Below are 8,319 nucleotides of genomic sequence, written 5' to 3'. Positions count from 1 at the left end.
TCGGAGATCCAGTAGGGTTAGGCGATCATACACCAAGAGAGAGTTGGCATTTATTACAATAGTCAATAAAATCAAAACAAACAAACATAACACTGGCAGTGATAGATGGCAAGCCACACGCACCGGCGCCATCTTGGATCAATACCCCTAGAACTTTTCCCACATGAACTACAACTAGAGGAGATTCTCCACATACTGCTATAAAAGGCAGCTCATAATTTGCTAGTTTGAACAGATATTTCATTTAAAGTGATACATGATGTAGGGACCTAATAGACAGCAAAGCTTTAAATCCTCAAACTTAAAGAGAGCTATAGTACTGTGGAAAAGTTTCGAACCACCAAATCTGAGAGATCCATCGGACCTGCCAGTAGATTCATCTACTGCTCACTGAAGCCTCATCAGAAAAGAAGCATGAGATTTTGACCCATCCCATAATACCATCTGGAAAGAGCTTCATTTTCTAGATGCTAATGATCCCAAACACACACTGCATAGAAATCACACGACAGAACACCATCAGTCATGGATTGGAGTCAGGTCCTCAGCATTACGGACGCAGTGTGGGATCATCGTTACGGAGGACAGAACAAAAGGCAGCTGACATCCAAAGAAGAGCTTTGAATGTCCTTCAATAAGCCTGGAGAGCTATTCCTGAAGACTACTTAAACACATGACAGGAATGCTTAGCTAAGAGTGTTCAGACCATGTCAGAGAATAAAGGTGGTCACACCAAATATTGACTTTCAAGATGATAGTCTTTACTGTATTTCTGTATTTATGCTTGCATGTTTCAATAAATCACTGGAACCATTTCTCTCATTGTCTTAGCAAAACATAAACAAATGAGAGTTGGCTCAAGACCACCACACTGTGGATGAAACAAAGTTTTGGCTTCATAAAGAAGTAAACTTACTAGTTACATAACTACCACCAATAGTTATGTAACTACAGTGCAACAAATGCATGATTAAATTCACTTTCCATGAATCACTAATCAATATTTTTGTGTTATCAGTCTGTTTACTGGGAATTGGTGCATTTACTTTATTTTTCATACTGACTTCAGCTCTTCCTCAGCAACCCTGGTTTTACAAGCAGCTTGGCAGCTGTTTTGCGCCAAAAAGAGTAGATGGCATGCCACTCAGCAGACAGACACAAGGTACATGTAATATATGTATCGTGATCAGCTACTCAGATCCTCTATCTTACTTTTGGCTCACTAAAGTGCAAACTGCCTCAAATTTATTATGCACTAAATAGCACATCAGTGAACTAGGAACTGAGCCACTGACATAATCCGTGTCATTACCCAAGCCTAACCTCTGTTTCACGACCACTGTCAGTTATATCGGAAAGGAAAGCCAACTGACACATTTGCAGAATTTTACAAGGTTAAAAGCAGATTCATTTCTGGAGCTACATTCTCACTTGAACAATTCCCGGATTTGATAATTGACAGAAAAGTCCACCACTATGCACTCAAACCTCAAAATCATTTAGTGATAACAAGCTACCACTGCTGTGTGCAATCTGTAAGCCTTGTGATCAATGGCACCCTTCTTCTCTCAAACTGCCTGAAGCCACCGGTGTGATTATAGGCCTATGGAGGGGTAATAGCGGAGCCCTTGATTCTGCCTGTGCTATAGTCATCAAAAAGCCTGGCCTTATTCTGCCATATCCATCTCCCACTTACTGGAAACCTCTTAATTGATGGATGAGGACGTTATGGGAAATGGCAGGAGTCGTTATGGTCGTGATTTTCCTTCAAATGTATCCGCCACTTGGCTGGTGGAGAGAAGGATGAACGACAACCTTCTTGGACCCTGAACAGGCAGAAAGATACGTGGGCTGGCGATGCCACATAGGCAGGGGGTAAAAAGCGAAGGTTGGATGATTGATAGGGACTTAAAATGGAAGAGGGACACCCACCTCCTCTCATCACGCCTATAGCTACAATGCCCATAATTTCCAGTTGGTGAAATCAGGAAGGATCTAATGAAAAAGGACTGTGCTCTTTTCCTCATTTTCACAGGCTTTCTCATTCTTGGTATGTCTCTGTTCTTCCTCGTTACTAGCACCCAACCACTTTCACTGCAGACGATTTCTCTATTGACAAAGTGTACTAATGAAATGTCACCTCCGACAGTTGGCGGACAGGATTGATGTGCCAGAACTTTTTTCAGTTTATTTGAATTTCCCTTCCCTGCACTTTTCTTCACATTTTCTCCCTTGATTTTTTTTCTCCCATCTATTTCACAACACTGGAAATTACATTTTTGTCACTGCTCATTTGTAACCCAGAGTGATTGTGGAAGTTCAGAAATATGTCATGCAGGCAAGTAACAGCCGTAATGCCACACCTGGAATCATTCCAGTGTCTAAATAATACAAAGTGTTCAACATGTGGGAAAATACATTTCAACATTTACAAATGATGTAGATTTCTTCTAAAGGCAATATTAGTAGTAAAGTATTTTTTTTTAAATAATACCTTATTTAAAAAAAAAACACAAATCTACAAAAATTGAGTAATTAACTAAATATTTAAACCCTACAAGTTATATGCATAATATGAATATCATAACACAGATTAATAATAATAATAATAATAATAATAAATAATAATTAGTAATAAATAATTAGTAGTAATACGGATATTAACAATACAGTGCAATAAGGTAATTTGTTGGTTAAAGACACAATTTTTTTAGTTTTGCCTCTGTACACTAACATGGTGAAGTTCAGACTTTCAGCTTTAATCCAAGAAGCTTTTGCAAATATTTTGCATTAACTGCTTAGGAATTAATTGTCCTCAGTTTTAGTGGATCAGTCATAATAAGACTGATAAGCAGCTTCGTGGCCAGATGAGGCCTGTTATTAGGTTGTTGTTAACAAAAACATGATAGCTCAAGTTCATTCCAAGTGTTGAATTGGTGGGTTAGGGTTACCAGTGCTCTGATTGGTACAATCAGAAGCACCAATCAGAGCACTGGTAACCCTAACCCACCAATCTGATTGGTGGGTTAGGGTTAGGGGTGTGACCGGCTAGGTGTGGAGGGTTGTGTCCGAAGGGTATATATACACTGCACTTAGCCTAATCCTTCATTGAAGAATCTTCATTGAAGAATCCTCTCCAAGGAAAGAAAATTCATCGCCCTGAAGAATCCTCTGGTGTACGGATCTCCTCTCCAAGGAAAGAAAATTCATCGCCCTGAAGAATCCTCTGGTGTACGGACCTCCTCTCCAAGGAAAGAAAATGCAGAGAAGACTCACCACTCAGCAGGCCTTGGAAATGATCCTGACGGAAGTCGACCCTTGTGACTCGGATGGAGAAGACCTAGCAGTTCAGCCGGATTCGGACTCAGAGCTGTCTGATCAGTCTTCCGGTTAGTTTCATTTCATGTTATTTCCTTTTTCATTTCAAACAAGTAAGTGGATGTAGTTAGTAAGTAAGATATTTCAGACATTATTCTGATACAGAGGAGGAGATACTGGAATTATAATTAGTATCTATGCATGCATTTGTGATTTTGTTTGACCTTCCCATTTTGCTCACAATTTGAATTTGTTCACACTGCAGATGAGGAGACTGCTTCTCCACCGAAAAAGAGACCTTGTTTGGGGACTGAGACAACGAAAGATGGCACAGTGTGGCGTGAAGAACATGTGGGGACCTGTCTCCCTTTCACCCCAATAGAAGCGTACACTGCAGATGGAGAGCCAACGGCTAAGGCCAGGAGAAGTATCTCGAGTCGCCTTCAGAGCTTCCTGTGTTTCGTCACTCTTGACATGCTTCGTAGCATTCAAGAATGGACTATTCAACATGCACAGCAAACGGAGCATGTTCATTGGTTCATGGACCTCCCTGAACTAATGGCATTTATTGCAATTGTGATCTTGCGGGGGGTTTGCAGGCTTCCATCTGTAAATGACTGCTGGTCAGCAAACCTGGGAAACCCACAGATAATTGGAATTATGGCACGAAACCACTTCCAAAACATCATGCAACACCTACGCTTTGATGACAAGTCCACCCGCTGTGATCGAGCAAAGACTGACAAGTTTGCTGCAATTTCCAGTGTGTGGGGATCATTTGTCACCAACTGCATCACGTGCTACAACCCTGGTCTACATATCACCATTGATGAATAGCTTTTCCCATCAAAGACTCGGTGCTGTTTCCTGCAGTATATTGCAAGTAAACCTGACAAGTTTGGGATCAAGTTTTGGGTGGCTTGCGACCTAAAATCCAAGTACATTTGCAATGTCTTCCCATATCTTGGCAAGGACCCCAGTCGTCCCACTGGGGAGAGACTTTCTGAAAATGTAGTAATGAGGCTGATGGAACCATTCCTAGACAAGGGCAGAAATGTTACCACGGACAATTTTTTCACATCGCTTTCACTGGCACAAAAACTTCTTAGACGGAAAACCACCATCCTCGGCACAGTCAACAGGATTCGCAGGGAAATTCCTCAATCCACTAGACAGACAGATCGCAATGTATTCACCACTCAGGTATGTTGCAGGTCTTTTGTGGTTCTATGTTTATGTGTTTCATTGTGTGTAAAAGGGCTATGAAAATAACAATTTATCTTATTTCTTAGGTGTTTTCAACCTCTGCTGCCACGCTGACGGCGTATGCGGCCAAACGGAAGAAGACAGTCTATATTCTTAGCAGCATGCACAGCGTGGTTCAGACTGATAACACCACCAAAAGGAAGCCAAACACTGTCACCCTTTACAACAAAACAAAGTGTGGCGTGGATGTGATGGACCAGATGGTTCGGGAGTACACTGTCCGCAAAGGAACACGGCGCTGGCCAGTCGCCGTGTTTTATAACATGATTGACATGGCAGCACTGAATGCACATGTGCTGTATCAAGCATGCACCGGGACGAAGGAAAGACGGGTGGACTTCCTGGTGGCGCTTGCAACAGAGTTGGCTCACTCTCATGTAGCTGCGAAGAAGGCAAGAAAAGATCAGTTGCTTCGGGCAGAACCCTCCACACCTAGCCCTGGAAAAAGAGCCACGTGTCAGGTCAAACACAAATGCAAGAAAAATCAGGCCACTGTGCGATGTGTTCACTGCAAAAGATACACATGTGGTAAATGCAGACTACAGGTACCATGGCAGTGCCAGGATTGTGAGTGATTGCTGACAATGTTGAATTATTTGTAAATATGTGTACAAATGGTTGGTTTTTTGTACTGTTTTTATCAATAAATGTCAGCAACAAAGGATATACACCCATGTGTGTTGATTTCTCCCCAAGATGGCAAACTGAAACACTCCACTCCCCCACCCCCACTCCCCTCCCTCCAGAATTCCTACTTAACAGCCTAATATACATATGAATGACTAGCCAATTTAGCTTCCACTTCCACCATTTGACTGCTCTCCGGGTTTTATAGGTAGAAAGGTAGAAGCCTGGGGATGCTAGTGTTAAAGCTTTTCGCTGGAATTTTAAATGGTCAGCACAAAGACTTGTCAATGTAATGAAGGGTGGACATCAGTAAGATGAAAAATCCCAATCCCCAGGAACTGTCATTTTGGACAGCCATGTACTCTGAGCCTGTCAACAGGAGCCAGTTGAGCCAGTTGTCCCAACACAATGAGCTGGAGGAGGCGGTAGAAAAGAGGGAGGTTTGGCCGTCTCTCCGTCGACTGCTGCCCTGTGACTCGGACCTGGATAAGTGGCAGAAAATGGATGTATGGATGGCATTTGGTACAGTGCATACACTAACGTATTATGTGCTTTCATTAAAGCCCAACCTTGTTTTTCAGGGGTGGTTATGCAGGGTGAAAGTGAACACAGCACATCTAAGACTTTGCAAGCCAACTTCCACCAACCTAACAATGTATATAAGTTACATTCAAACTTTCTTTTGATATTAGGTCACCGAACTCACGAAGCAAGCAACCATAGTGAAAATCCATAATTCAGTTTTCCTCCCTTTCTCTCCATGACAAGCCCACCTGTCCCCAGCAATGCAGACCGAACACTTCACAAGTCCACTGCATGAGCTGCTTTCTCTCAGTCTGCTCAATACACGCTAGGAAAGCAGCGTGACTGAGTGAAACTTGAGAATTGCCTTGAATCGCATGCTGAGCTGCATCTCATCGTGGAGACGGAACATTGCTTCTGTTTCTGTACAAAAACAAATTTCAAATAAAGGACTGGTTGTGAATGAAAGCAGTTTACTGACTCTATAATGGAACTTAAAAAAAGCCAGTGAGCTTTTAGAGGTTCAAAACTGTGTTTACATTTTAAAAGAATATCCTGGAAGGTAACAGTAAGGTCAATGACATCCTTTTTGGTTAGTAATCCCCTATTGTGGTATAGTCCATAAGTATTTGGATAATTTGTTGCAATTTTGCCTCTGTACACCACCACAGTGAATTTGAAATTAATTAATTGACATGTAGGACTATTTTCAGAAGTTGCATTCAAAAACAGGGAGGCCAGATTCAGTTTTAGTGTAAAACATCTAAATGAGGGAGCCTAGTTCTAGAAATCAAATTCTTTGAAGACATGAAAGCAAGATTAACTTCAGAAAAGGAATAGCTCGTGATTCCAAGCATGTTGGGGTCGTTATGCTGTGGTCACGTATGGCTGTCCCTGGAACCACGTCAGTGTTTATTGGTGATGTGACTGCTGATCGACGCAGCAGGAGGAATTCTGAAGTCTCGCCACAGATTCAACCAAATGCTGCAAAACCAAAGAGACTGACTGATTCAAGTCCAAACAAACCCAAATAATCATACAAAAGCAACCAAAGAGATTTTTAACACACAGTGATGGGATATTCTTGAAAAAAAAGCCCATGGGCATGCAGCAACTGAAGGTGGCTGCAATATAGGGCTAGCAGAGCATCTCAAAGGAGGGGAAACAGCATTTAATTGAGTTCTGTGGTTTCCAAACTTTTTCAGGATGGCGCTATGCATATGTAGCTGAGTGGTAAATTAATAATAATATTTTCCACTTCAGTTAACCAAATATCCATTTAAGGTTCAAAAAGGGGGTCTTAAAATGTCGTTTCTTTGTTTCCATGTATGATAAGACGAGAATGTTATTGAGTAATTCAATGTTATTGCTTGTGCTATTTCTTTTGTTATCTGCATGTTGTGTGCAGTGCTTAAGGGTTAACTGCAGTCCCCCCCCCCAAAAAAAAAACTTAACAAGAAATGCATCTTGGGACTTCCTGTTTACTTTTATTTGTGGATGTGGAATGGGAATGTTGTGAAGGAGTTAAATTGTTGGTAAGGAATTGTTAAATATGCACATAACTCGTTGAAACATACTGGTATAATAGTAGTGAAGATGATGTATTTCTGAAATGGATGATGCAAAGGACCTGTATTTTCTGCATGCAAGGGATAAGTTGCGAGATCGTCTGTGTGCTGCAGTATTCCAAGTGAGCTGAGATTGCTGTGGAATGTAAGTGTTTATAAAAATGTATGTAACACTTCCACATTTTTTAAAGGAGCCTTGTGTGATTTAGCTCTTTGTATTTTCCAATCCAATCCAATTTTATTTATAAAGCACTTTAAAATACCCAGCACAGGAACAAAGTGCTGTACAGAAAATAAGTTAAAACAATAGAATAACAGAAAACAGCAAAATAAATAAATAAAACACATAAAACAAAATTAAAACAGCCCTATATTAAAACAAAAAACAAGATAAAACAGCATTGAATCACCTAAAAACAACTAAAATAAAAAATAAAAAACCAACATCTCACGTGGTGTCAAAGGCCAGGGTAAAGATATTGTCACGGTTTGCGGGGGCAAGCCGTGTGGAATATATATAGGACCAAAAGGCGGCAGCTCTGGTGCAGGTGAGTGTTTATTAACAACAAAAATGCAAACAACAAAGGCGCTAGGAACATGAAACTGAAACCTAAACTGGGTAAACTAACAACACAAACCAAGAATGACGGTGCAGGGAGGTCCGGGGAAATACATACAGGGAGACCGAGGGGAAACAACACAGACGAACCAGCAACAACTATGACAGAAGACACAACTTAAATACACTCAGAGAACACAGGGGGATTACATACAGGTGGGGACACAGCTGGGAGTAATTAACATGACGAGACTAGGGAGGCAAACTGAAAACACTCACATAAGACACAGACCTTCACAATAAAACAGGAACTTACACATGAAAGGACACAAACTAAGAAACGCGGACTAGATACAGGAACACACGGGCAGAACAGAGTAAACACTAACCAGAGGAAGAACAGAACCAAAATCGCGAAGAGAAAACACAAAACGCTGGGTCAAAAGGACCCAGGATCAT

At 41.2% G+C, this 8,319-nt stretch overlaps 1 long non-coding RNA gene across 1 annotated transcript; it reads left to right on the top strand.

Moving 5' to 3' along the window:
- Positions 1 to 3,723: 3,723 nt before the first annotated feature.
- Positions 3,724 to 5,248, top strand: LOC309702074. The gene is made up of 2 exons (XR_014275362.1): positions 3,724 to 4,521; positions 4,611 to 5,248. It is a non-coding gene; the product is annotated as an uncharacterized lncRNA (long non-coding RNA).
- The last annotated feature ends 3,071 nt before the right edge of the window (positions 5,249 to 8,319 follow it).

This window comes from Aulonocara stuartgranti (genome assembly GCF_965226115.1).
Source record: "Aulonocara stuartgranti genome assembly, chromosome: 3".
Lineage (NCBI taxonomy): Eukaryota > Metazoa > Chordata > Actinopteri > Cichliformes > Cichlidae > Aulonocara > Aulonocara stuartgranti.
Note: the sequence above shows the minus strand (reverse complement) of the source record. Positions and strands in the feature narration are given on the sequence as shown.